At 35.3% G+C, this 23279-nt stretch overlaps 1 protein-coding gene across 3 annotated transcripts in view; it reads right to left on the reverse strand.

Annotated features, from left to right (window-relative positions):
- LOC114355276 (uncharacterized) overlaps nt 1-23279 on the reverse strand; it is a 157738-nt gene that overhangs the window by 124388 nt on the left and 10071 nt on the right. For all 3 annotated transcript variants that reach the window (XM_028308036.1, XM_028308038.1, XM_028308037.1), the window contains one exon: nt 1446-1485. The gene's annotated coding sequence lies outside the window, so the exon portion shown is untranslated. The remainder of the gene's footprint in view (nt 1-1445; nt 1486-23279) is intronic.

Here is a 23279-nt window from a genome sequence, read left to right on the forward strand (position 1 = left end):
CGCGTTTCGGCCATAGCGCACAGAGCGTGCGCGCTGAGTCGTGCGTTGAACTGTAAGGTGCGCACAAACTAAGGTGCTACATAAATAATTATTTACATTGATGCAATTACAATGCTATAAAAATATTTTAAATCATATTTTAGACATTCTACAAAATGCCTTAGTTATTTTTTACATTTAGATCATCTTCTTGCTTTGTAAGGCACGGATCAAGTATCATTTTAGTCGTTTAGTTTATAACAGAAAAGTAGGTTAGGAAATTTTTGTAATAAATAATCCTAGGATCAAAATAAGAACTTCTGCAAAGACGTACAATAACTCATTCTAAAAATACAAAGGTTCTCAGAGCCCTGACAATAAAAATACACAGACAAACAAACACTAAACAAACAAGTTTTATTGTATTTATTCGCGCTCGCGCACGTAGCAGCGCGTGCGTTGAACTCTTTTGTGCGCGCGCGCATCGCGCTACGGCTAGCTACGACAAAACGAAGTAAGTGACACATTTTGAAAGTATTGCTATAACGTTTAAATTTCAAAGTAAAACAAAGCTGTCGTCGAAAATATAGGTATTTTAATTATTAATTTCAATCTTTTTACACGTGAAATTGTATTGTTAGCAGACTTAAAGCCTTTTTCTCTACTAATCAACCACTGTTCAGACTTAGAAAGTAAGGCGGTGCAAAAATATGTACTCAAATCCTAATACATATGTAAAGGCTTAAATATCCCAATTGTATTTACAATACTTTACTCAACTCAGATATTTTTTATAATTAATGAAAATTTGAATACTTTTTTAACATAGTTTGGTGTGCGATCACCTTTTCCGCGATCTAGATCGATACTGAACGATCTATTTAACGCTTGCGCAAGTGTCATTGCCGTAATTTGCATCAGAACTGACGGAGCGACGCAATTATTGTATAACATGGAAATACAGTAACGCAATGGGGCTTCAGCACCAAGAGTACCTACTGGTGGTAAACTATTGTAATCTGTTTTAAAATCACGATTCAGTAGGTTACATCTTATTAGGCACTGAGATTGACTTTTTTAGAAATACAGGGTGTGGTTTTGTAAAATAACGCCCATCTCAGGGGTGGTAGTACACATGAAAGTAATTACAAGAAAAATATAAATAAAATGTTAATACTAAAAAATCTTGTTCAAAACTTTTGAGACGGCGCTTGTTACCGCCCGCACCACCCCCGCGTACCCCGCTACACCACCGAGCACTTACGGCCGCCGCCCCGGGAGAGCGGGGAGACTGTCCGATAGCTCGCCCGCGTAATAATACCATTTTCCTGATTTCATGGATTTTTCAATAAAAATAAAAAATTTTTTTTTTAATCAGTGACGTGTATAATACCACCCCTGAGAATGGCGTTATTTTACAAAACCACACCCTGTATGTAGATACAATTTTTTAAAACAAAACTTACCTGCTGTATTTCGCTTGACTCGCAATTTGTAACGGATTATCTGCAAAAAGAAAAAAATAATTAGCAAACTGATATTTTACATCACAAAATTGGACGCATTCAGACTAACTTTTTTTTTACTTATTAAAACAATTGTGAAATATTACACGTAATAATACATTAAACGTAATAATTCAGCTATCCAAATAAAAGTACTACAATAAAATTTTCGATTGTATTGTAACTTACACAATAAATCAAAGTTAAATAATTGATTTTACACGGTTACTGTTAATTATGGAAGTTAATCATCCACGGTAATATTTCTATCTTCCATCCGTTCCATCTTAAGTGGGTTGTAAATAAAATTTAATATTAAACCGACTTAGATTGTAGGCCAAGGGGACCATCGTCAATCGTCAATTACCAGATGTTAAGGTAATTAATAGCTCAGGTTTAATGAAGCTGTCAAAAGTGTCACCCATTGTCCCGGCGAGTGACAGTTTGCGTCTGCATCGCTACTGCTGGCTTTTGACATGATTTCAGAATATAGACTCTTTTTCAGGGTTAAAAAATGAGGCCATGTATGTCCATTTATGCGCCTGACTATGCTCAGAGTTTTAACGTACTATATAGGCAGTAACGGGCGTTTAGTTTTAATTCAAAGAAGTAGGTAATTGCAATTATCACCAAAACAATATTTGCCACGTAGACGGACATTGCAAAAGTGCCCATTATGCACTGGTCACTTCTGTTTTAGTTAACAATTTATCTCCATGTTGTGGTTTTTTACTTACAATTTAAGTAAACGATTAAATAAACGCACCTCGAACGAATTTGTTTCTACGAATCTTTGTTTTCTCAAGCAACAGATTAGGTAAGTAGCAACTATGTCAAAGGTGCGATAATTCATGACGATTTTGATCGATTAACAACGCTTTCACACAACGGTTAGTTAACGTCTATCGCTTATTAACCGCATAGTCTAGATAGTTTAATTCGTAACAAAAACCACAACGCAATGGTTATAATGGGTTATAATGCTTAATAATGACGAAACGCGAGATTTTAAGCGGTGTCATATAATGCGGATATACGTATCTACTTGAATGAGGTAATGTTTTACTTATGCGTCATTTTTCTATGACACGTTGTGGCAATGCAAATGTATAAATTATTCCAAAAATACAGGGTTTGTTTTTTGAGGTCAAAAACATATTTGTATTGAGAGGGCCTAGTGTGAGAATCAAACGCTCTAGTGAGCGCGTCAAAAAATGACATTAAATGTATGACGGATTGAAAGAAAGAAAGAAAGAAAAAATATTTATTTGGTACTAAATGGATTGGACAGCGCCCCTAGTGGGAAACGTTCAAAAACTAAAATTTTCATACATTTTTTAAACGCGCTCACTAGTGAACTTGATTTAAACTCACCCTAGGCCCTCTGGTTAATTAATATGACGTCTGTTTTACGTAGTCGCATGTTGAGATAAAAAAAAATTAAAATACTTTATGTTACTAAATGGATGATAGCGTGGTATTAACTGTGAAGTACGCTGATTTTTAATATACTTTTTAAAATGTTCATAAAAAAATAGGTGCAGCAATATAAGATTTCACTTATTGCTAGCGAGCTAGTTCCGCGCAAGTAGCTCGCATCGCACTTTAATCATCTCCGAGCTAATATGGACGCCGAGTGCACTCAATGACTAGCTTATTAACACTTTTATAGCGATATAAAAACTCATTGTAGAAAACTTGATATTAACAAAAGAAATATAATGTTTTTCACTTAAATTAGATTGTAATTAATTCACTGTGTAGGTACCTATTTTAAGTGTTTAAAAAGTATTAATGACGATAAGTAACAATTTAATGACCTTAATAAAAAAGAGGTAGAGAGGTTTTAGAAAAATTCTATCAACAAAATTTCAGCAGCGAACGAGTTCGTTTATAGCTCTCACACTGCACTACACTGAGGTAGTTCCGAGCAACTGGCCCGCGAGCTTAATCAGCAACGCGAGCTAATATGGACGCGAAGAGCTCTTATGGCCAGCTCTTTAGCTCTCTTAGAAAGAAAATCTCTTAGTTTTAGAAAATTTTAAGAATTGAAATTAGTTGGAAACACGAAATTACTTAAACAATAAACATTGTTGAATTACTCGTAATTGACTTAATTGTAGTTGTATTACTATGTCTCACGTGTAAATACATGCTTTTCTATTTTAATAGTTCCTAAGCAATAATTGCACGATGAAACCAGTGCAGGTGTTGATTTAAATATTATTATTTGATGCTCATTAGCATGTAGGTATAATCATAAAAAATGCAATATAAATTCTCTTTCAAGAATCTCGTATTTTTTATTATTTTTATGTTTTAACAACATAATAAAAAATGAGGACCTCTACACAGGTGACCAGACAGGTTGGGAAATGTGCTAGCTAGCCTTAGCTAGCACATTCCCTTCGTTTAAAATTAAAAAAGTCACATATAAATTTGCGCTTTACGGTCAATGAAAATGCATTTTTATACCCATACGTATATGAAAACACATAAACATGCAGTTTAATCAAGTTTCTTTAAAGAAGTCGTATGGATGTCGGTTGCACTACTGCGAGACTTGTGCTTATGTGTCCCGGGGCGATGCGATGTCCTGAACTTTGCTTTTTGTTTTGTTAAAACACTCTAGGAAGTCCCGTTTAATTGCACTTTAAAATTAAACTGCAGTTAAAATGAGATTCTCAAAGATATTGCTTAAACAAAAAATAATTCCATTCCATTCCATTTTGACTTGCCCACAAGAAACCAATATACTGCAGTTGAATCAATACACACAAATATTTTGGATATAATTTGCATATTTAGTCTTCTTAGGGCACCAATCTATTCACTCATCGCGTGGTAGAGCCGGCCCCAAACCCAATACGTCTGGGCTGATCTACGGCCATAAAGTAAGGCACATTTGTTTACTTTAATTTAAATTTAACATCAAGTGCGATTGTGGCCAAATACCTGCCTTATACTTACTACATTAAAAAAACCATAATTTGCGTTTAAAAAAAAGTAGAGATAAGTATTTTTTACGGTTTATTGTTCGCCACTTTTTTTAAATGCGTATTAATTTATAATAGTAGTCTATTATTTGAAATTAACCGTAATCAACCTCTATTTCGCGGTCACGATGAAGCTAAAAGCGGTTGAACCGGCCCCATTTCGTCTGCGCTGATCCACCGCCGCTCCACGGCAATAAAATACGGCAAATGAGCCTGTTTGGGCCGTGATTGTTATGTAATTCTCCCAGAAGATCCCTAACAAATGTACTGGGAAATTAAGAGGTACATCAACCGACGCTACTCCGACGAAACAATTTTGATACTTTGCATTCAAAATCGAGTGAAAGCCTTCAATGAATATTTTAATTATCGTATACAATAAGCTAGCTGTTTTCAATAAGGGAAGTGGGTTTATGAACAATATGGAAACATTAATACAGCGTTAGAAAAGCCATTAGTCTTGATATACATAATATCGCACCCTTAGAATGAAAGTGACCGAATCCAAAAAATGCAATTTGTGGTAAATGAACAAGAAAGTCTTCAAAAAAGTGTAGTCTTGAATACATTTTACTATATCTCTTTCGTGTTCCGTCGCATTTGATTGATTTTAAGTAGATTTATTGATTAACCTTTTGAGTTAACATTGGCAGAGTATTTTTTGTAATTATACTTTATTTAGTATATATTTTGACATAAAATATAAAGTACTTCTAAATTAGGTCACTTTATTACAAAATACTTTTGAAACTGATGAGATTTTTTACTAATTAAGTNGTAACTAGTCGATTTACCCTACACTACCAACTACTTTTTGGGTGAAAGATTTCTTGGTGTAGGTAGGTGAGCAATAAGACAGTGTTGGATAATTCGGATAATTCAAATTACACATTCAGATATTGGGTGCTATAAGATAGCCTTTTTGTATGAAAAAAAAAACTAACCGAGGTATAGCCCAAGGGTATAGTTTGCTTCTTAGTCGTTCGTTTCAGCCGAATGACGTTTACTTATTGCTGGACAAAGGCCTACTCCAAAGATTTCCAAAACGACCGGTCCTGCGCCGCCCGCATAGGCACCTCCCGCGACCTNTCTAAAGATTTCCAAAGCGACCGGTCCTGCGCCGCCCGCATAGGCACCTCCCGCGACCTTTCACCAGATCGTCGATCCACCTAGTGGAGGGCCTGCCACTACGTCTTTCAATTCGTGGTCGCCACTCGAGAACTTTTTTGCCCCAGCGGCCCATCAAATCTGTGAGCTGTGTACCCCGCCCACTGCCACATGATTTTAGCGATTCTGCCTGCTATGTCACTATGATTCGATCGCGCAGGGAGACTCCGAGAATAGCACGCTCCATCGCCCTCGGGCCTTCTTATGAGGCCCATAGAAAGCGACCACGTCTCAGATCCTTAAGTTGTCACTGGCAACACACACTGGTCAAAGACTTTTGTTTTGAGACACTGCGGCATTTCGACGATTTCAATTCGACGGTTGACCTCTTTCTCGAAGTTGGACCTACCTAACTGGATTGTCCCAGGTACACTAAATGTCAACAACTTCGAGTGTAGTCTCTAACTTTCAGAGGTGTGGGTTACAACATGGATATTTGACATGATTTTTGTCTTGTCCATGTTCATTTTAAGAACCATTTGTTGAGAAGCTCTTCATACATCGAGAAGCCATCGAGCATGACTACGATATCTTCCGCGAATCCAATGAAGGGGATGAAGTCTTCGCTCTGCCTAGCGCTCATCCAGCTCCAAAACCCCGAAAGCTTTTATCTCTAATTGCAAAATCTTTTCAAATGCCTAGGAGACTACGGAAATGTGGACGAATGCAATGACAGGTTCGTAGGAATTGTCCAAACGACTGGGTCTAAGTTCATTAAAACCCGTCGTTCAAAAGGAACCAAAAAGATCTCTGACCTCACCAACTTATGGAAGAGAGAAGAAACTTGGTTCTGCAAGTATACTCAACTCGCGACCTACGCCAATTTGATACAGACCCAATTAAAGAGGCGACTGAGCGTAACAAGGGCTCTATAGCAAGAGATCTGTCTGTTGGCCAAAGCCAACTGACCAAGCTGAAGACCGAGGATGGCAGAGTCATCTCGTCGGGGCCTGAGATATTGGAAGAGGTTGAGGTTCTACGGAAAATTATCACGAGTGTACGCACACCTGATCACAAATCTAGCCGAAGACCCAAGAGCTAGATTGACCCGACACTATAAGATATCTCGGACGTCAGTCTGTGCGAGATTAGAATGGCTCTCAAACACCTGAAAAACAACAAGGTACAGGGTGATGATGGAATCACGGCTGAGCTTCTAAAAGCAGGTGGAGCGCCGGCACTAAAGGCTCTTCAGAAGCTGTTTGACTCCGTCATCCCCGAGGGAAAAAAAGCTCCCTGTCTTTGTTTTCATTGTCAGTTTGCATGTTTGGAGGTGTTATTACCATCAAACTAAACATATCTTGAACTAACTTGTCTTGATGTTATTTTGACTATAGAGTAAGAGCTAGTGAACGCCAGACCTACGTCATTTTATAAAAGCTGAAAGTTTGTCAGCGTATGCTCCCAGTATATAGGATATACTATAAAATCTGTTTTTTTTTTTGTTTAATATTTTGGCAATAATTAGAAATATTTTCCCCAACACTCACACAGTTTTGACAGTTCCAACTCCTTGCCAGACAGTTTTTTAGGGTAGCTCTAAAGCTCCCAAAGCCACGATGACCCAAACTTCATAATTCACCAACATTATAACCTATATTGGGAGCATACGCTGACAAACTTTCAGCTTTTATAAAATGACGTAGGTCTGGCGTTCACTAGCTCTTAGTTTACTAGTAAACTTGTGAAGTAAAATCTGAAACAACACAACTTATTAAACTCTTAAGTACATAAATTTATGCATATCTTAAACAAATTTTATATTAAAGAGACATATTCCAAAAATATGTTAATCAATCCTTTTTATTTTTTCTTCTACACAGGCGCAATATCAAAAATATCAAAACTAAATTAGGTTAGTTCAGTCATAAATAGTCCTATTCGTAAAAGTGTCGTGTATCCTTCATTTATATTTTTAACTAAACAGACCGAATCCATAAATGAACACTGAATACTCTAACATATTTAGTTTAAATACAGACCTATTTATTAAAAGGTCACTTTATGACAAAAAAATCATGAACTTACCTTTACAGTATTTTTGTAATAAACAGATACAATTTGAGATCCGCCGATATTTTACACGTACACTCGCAAGCACCGCCGACGTAAAACTAGTTCTGCCTCTTTCACACAATATGCATACATGAAAAGCGGGACTAGTGAAAGAGACCGAAGTATACGTTGCTCTGCCTTTACTAAGAGATAGGTCACTTTATCTATACAGGGATATAGAGCATGCTTTATAAGGTCAGTTTATGGTGAAATCGAGAGTAACAGGAATTTTGAGTTAAGTCACTTTCATTCTAAGGGTGCGATATTTTGTTGGATTTGCTTCATAAAAAGCAAACTAATGTGTCTAGTGACGGAAGTGGTAAATGTGTCAGCAATAAAACAAACTTATATTAATATTTTTATGTTCGCGTGAAACTAACGTACCTTTAGTTTGTTACAGCTCCACAAAAACTTGTCTCTATTAACCGAGCGTTTACACCTAGATTTTTTGTGATTATTGCGTTGTTAGAGCAAAACTAGTATTATTTATGTTAATGTTACTATAAGTGGGCTAACTAAATTCCCTAAAGCCCGCGGTCCGTGAAGCAAGGCCGCTGTCGCTTTCATTGGAAAGTCGTGGCCGGAACCGGCGCGCGCGCATCGTACCGACAGCTCATCATCAAGCTAAGTTGTGGCATTTTATTCACTTGCAATAAGTGCCATTTTCCAACCACAATAAAGTCCGATGTGCTGTCAACTGTACTGTAAGGCCGATATCAAGATGCGTCGATGAAAATTGTCCTTTTCCATTTATAGCCAAGTGATAAGGACAGCATGTTGTTATGTTAATAAAATACTTTTTATTGAAAAGCGCGCATCTTAATGTGAGGTATGGTTATAAATAAAGGTCAAGTTGATAAACAAAATAATGTTTCGTCCTTTTCATGCTATAACAGATTGTGTAACATGTTGTTTAAATAGCTTAATAACATCCAGACTTTGATCCATTTTTTTAAGTCAATTCAATGGTAATCTACTGTTTGTCGTCTTTTATTATTGAAGTTCTAAGTTCAATAAAGGAGTCGGAATATGGATATCCATATTTGGAATTTAATTTAAAAATGGCGTGTCCACACGACGCATTGCTCGACTAGGAACGTAGGCGTCACTCGGAGGAGCGCAACGCATCTGAGATCTGATCCTGACATTTATTTATGAGATTGAGGGACAATTAACATCTCATAGAAGTATTTATTCTATTTTATAATCTTGATCTATAAATTCGATTATTTTTTGTCTCTATTGACCTCTAGGAGCTTGCAATATTACCTAACAACACAAACAAAACGTAATAAATGGCACATCATGGAATTAGGCTGAGTTGCACCATCTTACTTTAAGCATAACGATAACGTTAACCGGTGTTTGACAGATTTTTGACGTTTGTTATAGTTAAAGTAAGATGGTGGCTTAGACTATTATTACACAATGCAGATTTAATAAAATCCGCCTATATTAATGGATTTTGATAAAATTGGTGTCTAATAAAATATATTGTGTCATGAATCAAAATAATATATTACCGCAAATTGATAGATATTATTGTTCAATTATACCAAATCACCCGCTAACTCCTCGATGTATTGAATATAATCGAATAATATTTATCATCAGATACCTAAACTACTACCAAACGATCTGTATAATATTGAGTATATCCCTTCAGAATGTAGTAAGTCAAAGATCATATCTTGACAGTTAATATATCACAGCTGATTTATGAAAATATATTATCCTTTTAGAAGATAAATCGCGCCATAACCTTGCCCCTATAGTAAGATCTTCTAATATACATAAAGTGGTCTTGCTATTCGTTACTGTCTATTTGGATTACTGGTATATTTATTTAATTTATTTGTAATTTATGGTCAGTTCGTCTGACAAATATTACTTTGGTGTGTTTGGATTAATAAAATAGGTTTCATAAATATATTTTCTAGTGCAAGATTCATCTAAAAGGTCTTTCCTAAAGTGTTTATGAATAAATAATGTTACAATATTTTTCTTCTTTCATCGTTTCAGTTGTAACAACCGAGAACACAATACAATTTTCAGATTTAGGCGTAAACGAATCTGTGGCTCTACATATGCCAAAAACACAAACTAACTTCACTCAAAAGTTCTATCCACTTAAATTGTTTGCTGGCTCAATTAAAAAGCCTAAGAAAACTTATGTAACATCAAATCATTTAAAATTTGAATAGAAATGTTCATAGGTTCCAAACTGCATCATTATTCATAATATTCATATCGCTCGTGAAGAATCAGCAATGATATCAATGGAAGGCAACCATTAAATTCGCTTTCTCTGCAAATAATTTACTTGGATGTAATCGACAGTTTCGTAATCAACTTTATGATTGTGTTAGAAAAGAATATTTTCGAAAAATTTAGGTTGGACAAGTTTTTAGGAGGAAAGTCGCGTGAAAAACTGTGCGTTAAGCCTTCAAATGTTCTTGGAAATTCACATTAATGATTCAGCAGGTCATTGACCTTTACTTACTTTCATTGAGTGACAACAAATAGACATTTCATACATTGTCAGTCATAAGTTCAATGTTGAATGGCGTTAAAATTACCCTCAAGTTGTCTTGTTTCGACACTATGTGAACGAAGTCAAGGTCTTATGCATGTTTAGTTTTCTGAATTTGTGTAAAATACACTATTTATGCTACTCCAGTAAACAATAGTTATAATGGTAGAATATCCCACACTCAAACATTTTATACAACGTTATTAGTGAGCTAAGTAGGTAAATAATAATAAATTTGTGAAAAAATAGCGTGCGAACAGAACGAATTCTCTATTTAAACTAATTTGTGTACTTAATGTACGATTTACATTATGAACCTATAAACTATGCTGTCTTACGAGCCACTTGGGAATAAGTTTAAAATACAATAATGCGGATGTATATAACTTCGCAAAATGAATAAAGTAATTGTTTATTTGTAGAAATAAAATTGTATGTAATAGCTGTATCACGAGCAAGCGTATTGAAAAAATTATAACAATGCATACACAAACGCGCACATCGTAAAACAAGATGGAATGAAATTATTCTTTACTATTATAGTATAACTTATTAAAAAGTTACGAGCAAACACTGTATTCTCAACCTGCAGTTCATAAAACTGTATACCAGAGAACTCCTGCTAAGAGAACGGACTCGTTCTGCACTTGTATGAATAAGGGTTGAGTTAGATGTTATACATCAATCAATAGTAGACTTACTTTATATTTATTAGACGTTAAAATAGCAGCAGACTGAAAAAACACTGGGCCTGATTTATTTTACAGGCTACAGATATCTTTTGGGAGCGTGGGAAGTGGGAACGGATGGTTCGAACAGTGAAGACGGCACTGAAAGCTATCCTGGCAGAGCAAAGTGCCCAAAGACGAGCTTCTGTGCACTGCTCTTCATGAAGCAGAAGTACTTGTGGACAGCAGACCGCTAACCCACGCGTCCAGCGAACCGCACGCTCACTGACGCCGTTTCACTTTCTTATCGGTATTATTAAAAAAATAAATACTTTTTCCCCTTTTTGGTAAGATTCCTTAATGTATGCTTGCGACAGTAAGTATTATATACCACAATAGTCTGATGTGTAAGACGTATGGGTTATTAAGTCTACTGTAATTTTCCAATAAAGTTAATCTCTGCTGTTAAAACATGAAGTGTACAAGAGTTCTAACGGAGCTCACCAAGTAGCAAGCTGAACTAAGATTAACGCTCTAACTTATAGTATCGGCTGCTGCGAAACATTATTTATGTTTTCTACCAGCTCGTGGCTCCCAAACTCTTAAGTCTGACTTATTTCCGTACGTAACTCCTGATTGAAGTAGCCACGGGGAGTTTAAACTTAAACCTTGTGGCTTTTTTATGAAATAATTAAATGTTTGGAGCAATTATTTAATGTACAATTAATTACGTATATTTTACAAAATGATTATTGGTATAAAAAATTGGTATAATATAAATATCTTTGGACAATTTCACACAGCGTTATCTAGCTATTTATATGTAAGCAATTTATATGTTTGTATTATGGACTGCAATCTGATATACTACATACATACTTTTTAAATACATACATGTTACACCCAGACCCGTCACAGAAATGAAAATTCATCATTAATTCAATTTCTGCCCGGCTGGGAATCGAACCCGGAACCTCTCGGCATAGAAGTCCGTTCTAGAACCACTACACCAAACGGCCGCTTATAGCTCAAAAAAGCACAAATAAAAAAAACACTCCAGTTGATAAGCTTTAGTACAGCTATGGTTTCTTGTCGACTGATTTCCAACTGAAGTGTGATAAAATATACGCAAGTAAAACTCAATTGTTCGAGCAGCTGTATATTCCCCACGTGTTATAAAAGTTAAATGAGATGTTACTTTTCGATCAAAAAAATGCTTGAGATTGTAAAATGAAGCTTAAACATAATCTAGGCACGCGGTAGCGTGTCAAGCCAAGTTCAAGTAATAGAACTCACGAGCAGTGGCCGTTTGGAGCCACTTTTGACCCCCTCATAACTTAGGCTACAATATATTATCCTAAGTTATAAGAAGAAATGATATTATATGTTGTTATAAATAAATTTCAGGACTGACCATTGAACTTGTCACCCATTTAGATCACACTTCTTTTGTCGTTGAAGTCTACAACTAGGCTCTCAACAAGAACTTGGCTCTCATTTCACATTTATGTTTTTGATGGGTTTATACAACGGTAACGTTTCTAAAATGGCGCTGGCGGCTGGTCATGTGTTAAAATTATTCAGCGAGGGATAAAATAGGCTTAAGGTCTCCACAATTTCAATACCAGATTTAGAGGAGCTTACGTTTTTTTAAGTTTGTGTGTAATGGGAAAAAAGAGGGGCCCAACAAATTGGTATTCGTTCCTTTGCGTGGACGTGTAATCGAATTTGGAGTTTTTAACAAATTCCATTATCTAGTTACGCAGGTCGGCGGTTCGTAAAGCTTTTGCGGTTCAAAATGGTTTTGTGTTGTAAGTGTAATCTGTTGAATTTCCAATGCGTGGGAGTGCGTCGTGAAAATAGGTATTGCTAGACCTTTTGAAAGGTCTAATTTTAATGGAACAACTGCTCACAGGAAGATTTAATGAAGGCTACTGACAACGCCACTCTTGTGGCGGAGTTTTAGGCTGACACTGTGTAGGTTTGTTGTCGACACGACAAGAAGAAGAATTGTAGATTAAAACAGATCTACCTTCCCCTCTCTCCTCGTGGATGTCATAAGAGGCAACGATCTGTTTTCAACATAATAACAATGTTAAAAAACAGCATTGTTGTTTTTCAGCAAATAGAGGTTGATAGGTTCCTCTAAGGTTGAAGATTCCGAGTAGTCGCCTCCCATAATATATGCAAACTTGTGTGTATGTAACGTTTACGGTTTAGCTTCGTATTCCAGTCATCATTTCCATCTCAAAATCATTTCGCCAATTAAAAATTCGATAATCCTTTTAGTGTGTCATTGACGTTTGTATAGTAAACACAGACTGACTAACAAACTCGTTCGTAACTCCTTGATCTTGACATAGATCCGGCGCGAAATATATAGGTACTTAGCCGCAAACCTGTTCGCAGCGCCTTCATTTGCGATAACTTATAGAAACTGATGCTAGCGAAGTATGCACCTATAGGATTTTTGTCCTTTAAGAGTATTTTTAAACGCCTTTAGGGCCAGGTTTATTTATGGTCCAGTATTCTATTTACGGTTTGTTTTGCGAAGATGAAACTCGCCTGTATTTTTTATTTTTGTGTACAATACACTGATTTAAGAAACGTAGGTAAGTGTATTGAAATTATTTTTAGAATTTTTAATATCTCGCAATCGTCATTTCTTTTTGGCTTCTTTAAAAAGAGTGAAAGTCGTCGTGGGCAGTGGAGAATCCGCAAATATTTGTAAAGATACATTTCTTGAGGCAAAAGGAAAGCTTGGAACAATATCTTTGGCCTAAGAATATTGTTCCGCTAATAAAATGAAAGTGAAACTGGATTCCGGTATCAATCACGGCTCGCGGACTAGAGTTAGATGGAAGAGATAATGTTAATTCGCTACGGGCAAGAAGATTGAAATGGACGTGCACGGTTTTTTGTCTTACTTTTTATGCAACAGTTACAGCGATAGAAACAAAACACTGGCAGATCGAGAAAATACGTGATTAGTGCCCGTTTTCACCATCAATCCCTAATTTTTAAGTGACCCATATGAAAACAAAATTCCTGTTGTTATACCATAATAGGGGTCACTTAAAAATTAGGAATTGATGGTGAAAACGGGCATTAGTGTATTAATCAATATGTAAATAAAAAATATGAATATGCAAAAATACTAGTCGATAAGTTTTTTCTTTGCTATGCAATTCGTAGGAATAATTTAGTAGTTAATGGACGAAGAATGATATGAAATCTATGGCTGACTTGCACCATCTTACTTTAACTTTGACAAACGTAAAAAATCTGTCAAACTCCATACAAAAAACACCGATTATTGTTATAGTTACCGTTAAGTAACATGGTGAAACTCGGCCTAAGACTTGTTTTGTTTTGCTTCACTCCAATTATAATAGTGATTAAGGCTATTTTAGTCGTCCTTCGATGGTATTAAAAAAACGGGAAGGTCGATTCTAAAATTCAATTATTGGATTATGTAACTATTATGTAGATTTTTATAGTCTGTGTAATATTTATTGTTAGGTACCCATGAATGGAATGCTATTGAGGCCGTCCTTCGATGGTCGTAAGAAACGGGAAGGTCGAACCTAAAATTAATAGATTAGATAAGGTATTATGCAACTATTAGGTATTTTTTTTATCATCTGCATAATATTTATGGTACTAGCGGTTGTTGTAATTAATTATTTATAGTTAGTTTTTGTATTTTTTATGAGGCTGATGCGGCATGTATTCATGCAAATATGATATTTTGCATTATAAAGTAGGTACTTATGTATATGTTGTACAACAAGTAGGGGTATAGGATATTTTCGTGTAGGTAATAATTATGAAACATACAAAACTGAAAATTGTTAGAACATAAAATATCATATCTAAATTCAACTATTATTTTTCCAATCAATTATAATTCACAATTATGTATATTTTTCAATCTCTGAAATAACTTGATTTGGCCACACTGTCAAGTACATCCTATATTAAAGCTCTACCAAAGGATCTTAAGAGGAGAAAGAAAAAAGGCTTAATTTAGCGAGCTTTTAGCATAAATTATTCATTGGAAAAACTAACATTATCTGAAATTTCATTGAGCCAACAATGTGGCTTTCGATTAAACAAATCTCTTGAGTAATCTCATATTTATTCAATAATTAGTTCTCAATTACAAGTCGTACACAATTAGCCTGAATGAATAAACAAGCAGCAGGGTTTTTGCGTGGGTTTCTTAATGCAATCGGATCAGATTTATATTATCGCTGGTCTGATGATGCACTTGCTTGCCCATGGGAAATCTACCTTCCTTTCGTAGTATCGGAAGTGATCAGGACTTGCGCGTAATAATACGCTTCGGCAAGCAACTAAACACGTACCTTCTATGACTGCTGCGAAAAATATTGTGTCATTTCACCGACATCGAACTATCAGCTTATATTTCTGTGTCACATTGTCTTAAAAACCTCTCTATTTGCTTGCCTGGGCATGCAATAACTTTTTAGTAGTCTGAATACAACTTCATTTTAGCCGAGCCAGAGTGGCAAAAAAAAGATATTAAAAGCCAGTAGATAGGATAATTATGTCTTTAGGAAGGTCATCTTGAGAATATACAAGATTTGTCCAACAAAAAGAAAGAAGTCTTATGAATCCATTTTAGTGTCTGTCTCTAATTGCAAATAGTAATAAATAAGAAGGTTTATTACTTTCCGCGAATTTCGTCAACTTTCTAATAAATTTCATTGCACTCAAGAGAGTAATTTATTTAAGATATAAATAAAGCTTGACTCAGTTGATAGTTGTAAGTAGGTATTTAATGAGTTTGTTTAATCTCTAGGTTAGCAAAAAAACGTTACAAAGGCAGACTGTATTGTTCCCTAAAACTATCTTTACCTAGTTTAGTCCTAGTAGTTAGATTAGTTAAGCATTTTATTCATGTAGTGCTCGTAAATAAAATAATTCTCTAGAACCGATCACTAGTTGATTGAATAGCACTTTGCATATAAGAACCTATTAGTTAGCGTGCTTTTAATCTACTTTAACAAGCTTCATTAAGTTGTTGATAGAATAAAGTCCTTTAGGCTGTATCTTGTTTGCTATATAAATATTTAATGACCTATTTAGTATTTAAATAAAGTGACCTAACGGAACTGTGAGTAAACGAGGCTCACTAGCCATGAATAATGTGGTACTGTTTCTGGAAGATTGAAATTATGTGTATCCTTTTAGAAAGCAGAGAGAGAGAAAGATACTATGTTAATTCTGACGTAAAAATCATACCAAATCAAATTACCTATTATATTCGTACATAATCTTACTTTGCTATACAGAATTTCTAAATTAATTACCAGTTTCTTTACACTCAAAAAGAAGTCCATTTTATACTTCCAAAATCCCAAAAATTGGCACAGACCTTGTAAATAAAAGGAAAATAAATTCTTCAGCGTGTGAGGCCAAGTTCCAATTTAGTTAGCGAGCCAATAAACGCTTGGTTCTTTTAACTCTGCGAAACTAAATCTTTATTTCCATCGTCCCATTAAGCACATTCACATTTACTGGGTAATTTGTGCATAATTCTTAGTTTATACAACGTAACCAGCACAAAAATGAGCTGAATTTATTACTTCCATACTGTACGGAGTTTATGGTGATAAGAGAGTAAAAATGCGTGTCTCCGGCAATTTAACTTGTAGATGCTGAGTAAAATCATGTAAGTGTATATTTATGCAGATTCCGAGATAAAAACTGGCAATGTATACGCGGTGCGAGGTCCTCTCGAGTGGTGATTTAGTCTGATGTAATGTACAGGCACTATAAAAAAAGATAGCTCCTTAGGTCCATGAAAATAAGGCTGAATTTTTTTGGCGGCACCACCTGCATGTATATGTGCGTTTAACCGAATTAATATTTGAATAAAAGTAGCATACGTCTAGTACCTACTTGTTTCATGAAAATTCTAGTTAATGACCTGTCCCAGCTTTATATGGGGGTTTATGTGATTACATCTGTGAATGAATCACTTATTTTAAAGACACTATTCGATGAATTTACAGTTTAGTTTAGCTTTGTTAATGATCGTTTACTGTCAAGAAAGTTGAAAGTGCTTAGTTACAATATTTTTAAGTAAAGTATGACATATTCACGGAAACTTTTAGTACGTTTTTAGAGCACATATTAAATGTATTTTAGGTCGATTTATGTAATATGAATAATGTGTAATACATTCGAAAATAAAGGAAGAAAAATAAAAGCTACAGGCCACAATTCACCAAGCAAGCTCAATACGGAATGGGAAAGGAATTACCCAGTTTATGTTTTATTTGCTTGTTAAAACAACATTACGTCAAAGTTGAGTATGCACGTAAAGTTACGCCTTATTGCATTCATTTATTAGCATATGTTATACAAGTCCGAAGTTAAATCCTAAGTCTATATTTAGCATGAAAATAAACTAAAATGTATGTTGCCAATGAGATCCTCGAAGTTCATCCAACCTTGAATCTGAGACCCCAAAACAAGTTATTATTATTTTGGTCCTAAGGTTTTTATACCTTAAACCACCATGACGTCATCAAGTCATCATCGTCTTGCATCATCTTTTGTTTTGCACCTAAAATATTTCAATACAGACCATAAAATAAATGAACGTCGCGCGGTTGTTAAAGTTAATAGATAGTCACGTAATCTAAATATATAAAAGGAGAAACTGACTGACTGACTGACAGATCAACGCACAGCCTAAACGGCTAAACGTAGGTACTTGAAATTTGGAAGGGACGTAGCTTAGGTACCGTAGAGGTGCACTAAGAAAGGAATTCCTGAAATTCCCACGGGAACGGGAATTAGCGGGAAAAACGGGATTCACGCGTACGAAGTCGCGGGCGGCCGCTAGTTTTAATATAAATAATAAACACTGTACTACCGAAGTGCATCCGTTTATAGCTTATAGATATCCAAGATATCTTTTCAATTATTTCGTACTTGACCTAGGTAATTTGTGTTTATTTTATGGTAGTTTAATACACACTTTGTTTATAAAAACATAACTATTTACCCAGTCTGATTTGGTAGAGTTTGTATGTAAGTTTTAATGTTTTGTGTGTTGCATCTTGCACCTCAATTCCAGGATAATACGTGACTTAAACGCCAATGAACAGGTTTGCGAAGTAAACATATTACATTCGAAGACTAAAACAAGTGAACTGCGTTTCTTGAATGGAAATCGTAAGTAATTTGAAGTAATAATGTTCCGCACAAACTTTGATGTTTTTAAGTCCTGACGTACTAAAATAAAAGTGATTCATTCAAGGATTCGTAAAAACTGTCAAATGGTAAAAACAGTAAGAACTGTCGCCCAGAAAGCGAAAGAGTTCGAGTTCAGAGTAATAACTTCCAATAAAAAGGATCCAATATTAACGAAAAATGAATTTGGTATTCTTAATCAAGGCTTAAGAAAAAGTAATATACCTATCAGCATCCCTATCCTTAAAAAAGGTTTAAGAAGAGTAATATTATCAGCGGTAGGTATTCATGTAATTTGGTAAAAGCGTAATACCCACTTTGTACGCCGGCACGTACTCTCAATTTCGATCGGACCTGAATATCCTCGATCTTCACACGTTTCCGATTGTATAGGTTTATCTAAATCGCGGGGTTTATGAGGTTCGCATCTTATCCCTCCGTATAGGGTTGCCAGGTGTCCGGCTAAAGTAATGTCTGGCTTTTTAGAGACGTGTCCGGCCAAGTATTCTCTCATCCGGCCTGTCCGGCTTTTGTTAGGCTTTTTGTGTGGCTGCAGGGACTGATTTGCAACCAATGCATCACGCACCAAAAAGAACATAAAATAATTTGCTAACACATAAAAATATTATTCGGAATAAACGACTTGTATGCCATGAATGTCCGGCCAAATTACACGCCATGTCCGGCTTCTGTGTTTTTGGACCTGACAACCCTACCTCCGTAGATTCGGCCGAACTTGAGCGTATACTAAATTTCTCGGAATCTCGGAAGATAGACGGCTGATTGAAACTCGGCCTTAGCTATTTACCTATAGTTATTTTGGCGCACCGATAGTTGAAGCTCAACAATTCTGGGAACAGTTTGCTTGGTTATGAAGGTTTTGGCTGTAAACTTACAAAGTCTTAACAAAGTCATCTCATATAACATCAGGTACCATTGCGGTCAAATACCTGAATTGTTCTGCATAAAAAAAATGTACGAGTAAGATCGTAGTAAAGCTGGGGTGGAGAATGATGTTACCTCCAATTTAATGCGCCGAATAATGCAATTTAAATTACATCGATTGATATAATTTATGTAATTTAAATTTACATAAAAAGACACATTTATATTATTAAAACTGTACCCATCCATGCATGTAATTTAAGTTAAAGTTTTTAAATGTTTTATAGGACTGCATTGGCTATTCAAACTCAATTTTCCTTTTGTCCCTTTCAGGGCACAGTACGCGATCCAAATATGCATACATTTCTCTACCACAATTTGTAGTATTATTCCTCACTATTTATCTAGAGCACCACCTACAAGGTGGACCGACGACATCGTAAAGGTAGCAGGGAAGCGCTGGACGCAGGCCACTACCAAACAATCAACATGGAAAGCATTGGGGGAGGCCTATGTTCAGCAGTGGACGTCCTATGGCTGAAATGATGATGATGATGATGATTTATCTAGAGTCTCACTCTACAATACCGAACAGAATCCTTTACAGCTGACACATCTCGGTCTTGACGAATTTAAATTACTTTTGCAGGAATGCAGATATTGTCAACAGCTGGGTTTGATCGAGAAGACTCGATGTTGTGTCTCGTTAATTTAAATACAAAGACTATAATTTGCAGTTCTTGTATTGACAAGTTGAATCGAATATGCTGATGCATACTTGATTACGGATGCCAGATAATTGGCTTAGTAATTTAGTTATGAAACTGTTCATAATTAATTTAAGGGCGTTTAAATCAACGCTTTGCTTTTATTTTTATTTCGTCCGGCCTTGTACTTATTTTTTTCATTCATAAATAAGAACTATACCTAGATAGTAAATTGATGTCTGAAATAAAGTACAAAACATCGGAAGCTGTTAAGTTGAAGTTAATGAAAGTTCATTAAAATTGTAAATCTCTAAATCTCTAGACTAAAATAATGTCTTATCTTTAGTTTTCTAAGAATCAAAATATAGTTAAGTTTATTATGAAATATTTCACAGCAAATCATTTACAATAGTTGAACGAAAAATAGGTATTTTTAAAATATTGATTATCCTATGTATAAAACACGCTCATTCATCAATACGAATAAATCTCTACATATACATTTTACCACCAGTATCGAAGATATAAGTTGGGCTATGTGAATCTAAATTAGGTATAAAGACCTTTGTTTGGAAGATAACATTTGCAATGGTGTCGGAATTTAACCCATGACCTACCTTGTGTTCACTCTACCTAATGTCGCGCTCGACAACGCTCTATGTCAACATAAGATGTTAATAGTTAAGTTTCTTTATATTCCGATCGAGTAGGTCTTTGAAGGTTTACTGATATACTGCAGGAGTAGTGGAAATTACTATTTTATAGTAGACATTAGCACTAGGTTTTATTTTGCATTTGTTTGCAAAACTTCGTAGAGATTCGTGGATTCGATTGAAATAGATGACGTATATTTCCACTAATTTTAATAACCTCTCTTTTATGATATTCCTATAATTGTAAAGTGTAATCAAATATCATGTGGGGTTTTCGATCAAATATCAAATCCTACTTCTTTTGTTTCTAATTAGTAAAGATTATGTAGAAAGCTATCCTACATAACATCGTGTAGTGAAAATTTCGAGAGTAAAAACAATTGACTAACGAAATTAGTCGATGAAAAACCAAGATATTTTCCAAGTGGCCAGTCGCTCAGTCGATTTCGCAGTATGCATTCAGCCTTAACAGCATCTTTTATAATGCGTGTCATAAAGGAGTGTATCTCTGTATTCCTGGACTCATACAACCCCTCATGAAAGATACAAGATACAAAAGCATCTTCTGGACAAGTTTGTACCATCGTAGATTATATCGACTGCTCATTTTACAACCAAGGAATCACGTTTTTCCTGCATACTTAAAGCATTGGTGTCTCTATAAGCTAGTTGATTGAGTGCAGACCTGCATACACAAAGCAGGCTATCGTTAAACAGTTTAATATGCAGTTTTACTTCAAATGTCAAGAGCAATGTATGTATCCTTTCGATCGTGATCTCTTCCAGAGACTTAACGCCTTGTTAGTGTTAGTTATGTGCCGGCTCGGAATATGACCTGAATGTCACCTTGCATACATTATGCAAACGTAAACAGACCTAATTACCATCTTAAAAGTAAGTTATAAATAGTGGTGATCGATGGCGTAGTGGCGCGGCAAATTGTGCGGGTCGTAGGTTCGATGCTTTGTTACATTGGTTTTGAAATTTTCTTCATTAGTTTTAAAATCCTCGGATAAATAACTTGTGACGCAGTCGGGTAAATATGGAGGCATTCCTCGAAGCGCACCCATTTTGTGGCGCACCTAAACTATTTATTTTTATATTATGTTGCCCTGGTAGGTACTTCATATTCATCTTAGGCTCGGTTGCACCATCTTACTTTAATTATAACAAACGTCAAAAATCTGTCAAATTCCATACAAAAACACCGGTTATCGTTATAGTTACGGTTAAAGTAATGTGCTGCAACTCAGCTTTAGTAAATACATATTATAAACTTTAAAATCCTTTTAAGGAAGATTCTGAGGAATACCTAAAATAATTAGTAAAATTCTAAATTGCACATCCTATATCTCTTTCTTAAGCTTGTATTATGTGTATGCCCCGATTCCAGTAGGTATATAGACTGTGCAATCTTTGATTAGGTTTCGGAATAGAATGATCCTAATTGTTACCTTTACTTGGGTCCGGCTTGTAATCACCATCCGTACCTTAGCGGACCCATGCTTATTACCGTGATTATACCTAACCTATCGGATATATCTATCTATCTATAGTCTATACATGTGAGTACATACTTTAAGCAATAGGTATCAATTTGAGCAGTAGTTGAGTTATATGAAATTGGTTGTGAAATACAATCAATATAACAATGGAAGTTACTTAACTAAAAAAATCATTGGACATTTTACACTGCGCGTGTAGTCCCAAACTAAGCAAAGCTTGTACTTGTACTTAACTATAATAGAACACTTAAAAGCACTCTTTAAGCCTATTTGCCGAAAATAAATGACTTTATAGAAGCGTCATTTAATTTTGTCATTTGTCCTTTAAAATGGATCGTGACGACATTTGTTTAATATATTCGAACGTTATCAAGATCTGTATACTGATATGTGGCGAACACACCCTGTATATGAAACGATCTCCGCTTAGATGAGAACCTTTTAAACTTTAGACACGCCTAAGGGCAACGCGGAAATGCCAAGATATAATGATTCTGTACAATAGTGCACGTAACTAAACGGAGTTTGGCGGAGAAAATTATCGCTAATTATGCAATCAATAGCTACGTAGGTAAGTATTTGGTTGACAACGAGTATTTGAAGGACCTGGAAGAATATTATTTATTTTATTTGTTAAGCTATTCATATGTTTATACCTACTTTTTTTTATAATTTTTTTTAGTCAAAAAGACAAGACGAAATGATTGTTATATACTACAGATTCACACTTTCGTAAGTTAAATCAACCGCGAAAGACCATTGTCGTGGCATTATACTATGCTGAGTGGATGGATACCTTTTCGGTATCGTTATAGAATGCAAACTTCCTTGTAGATTTTTTTGTACATATTTTGTATGATGATACTCAACCGTTAGATATTAAGGCTCATAAAAATACTAATCATGAAACTGCAGACTCTACATGACTATACTCATACGATTGAAGCATCGTCGCTTTGCTTCCTTAGGGTAACATATAAAGTATTATGTCACAATGCATGTCAAGTAAAGTGCAACATTTTACATACCTAATGGCCTGGGTCATACCGACACGGCTATCGCTGCACTCAATCGGCAGAATAAAACCAAACAGAGAGGCGCTAGATTAAAATCGGTGAAATATCAAGTAGAAAGCAAGCATGACTTTGATGCATGTTTTTAAATTTAATTTGTGTAGAAAATGTAATGATAAATATTGCTCTATGACGCTAAATATTGTGTAATTTAAAATTAGCAGAGAATATTTATATTTAAAGTAGATGGGCATTGCTATTTGGAGATAGGACCATATCTGTTACGTCCTACTGTTTGGTTCCGTAGCTCATTCAAGGAATGGTCAAAATTGACCATTCAATTTCCTTTGCAGAAGGTGAGCTTCTCTAATTTACCAGAG

This window comes from Ostrinia furnacalis, unplaced genomic scaffold (genome assembly GCF_004193835.3).
Source record: "Ostrinia furnacalis isolate ACB-3 unplaced genomic scaffold, ASM419383v2 OfSCF2378, whole genome shotgun sequence".
In the NCBI taxonomy this organism is placed as follows: Eukaryota; Metazoa; Arthropoda; class Insecta; order Lepidoptera; family Crambidae; genus Ostrinia; species Ostrinia furnacalis.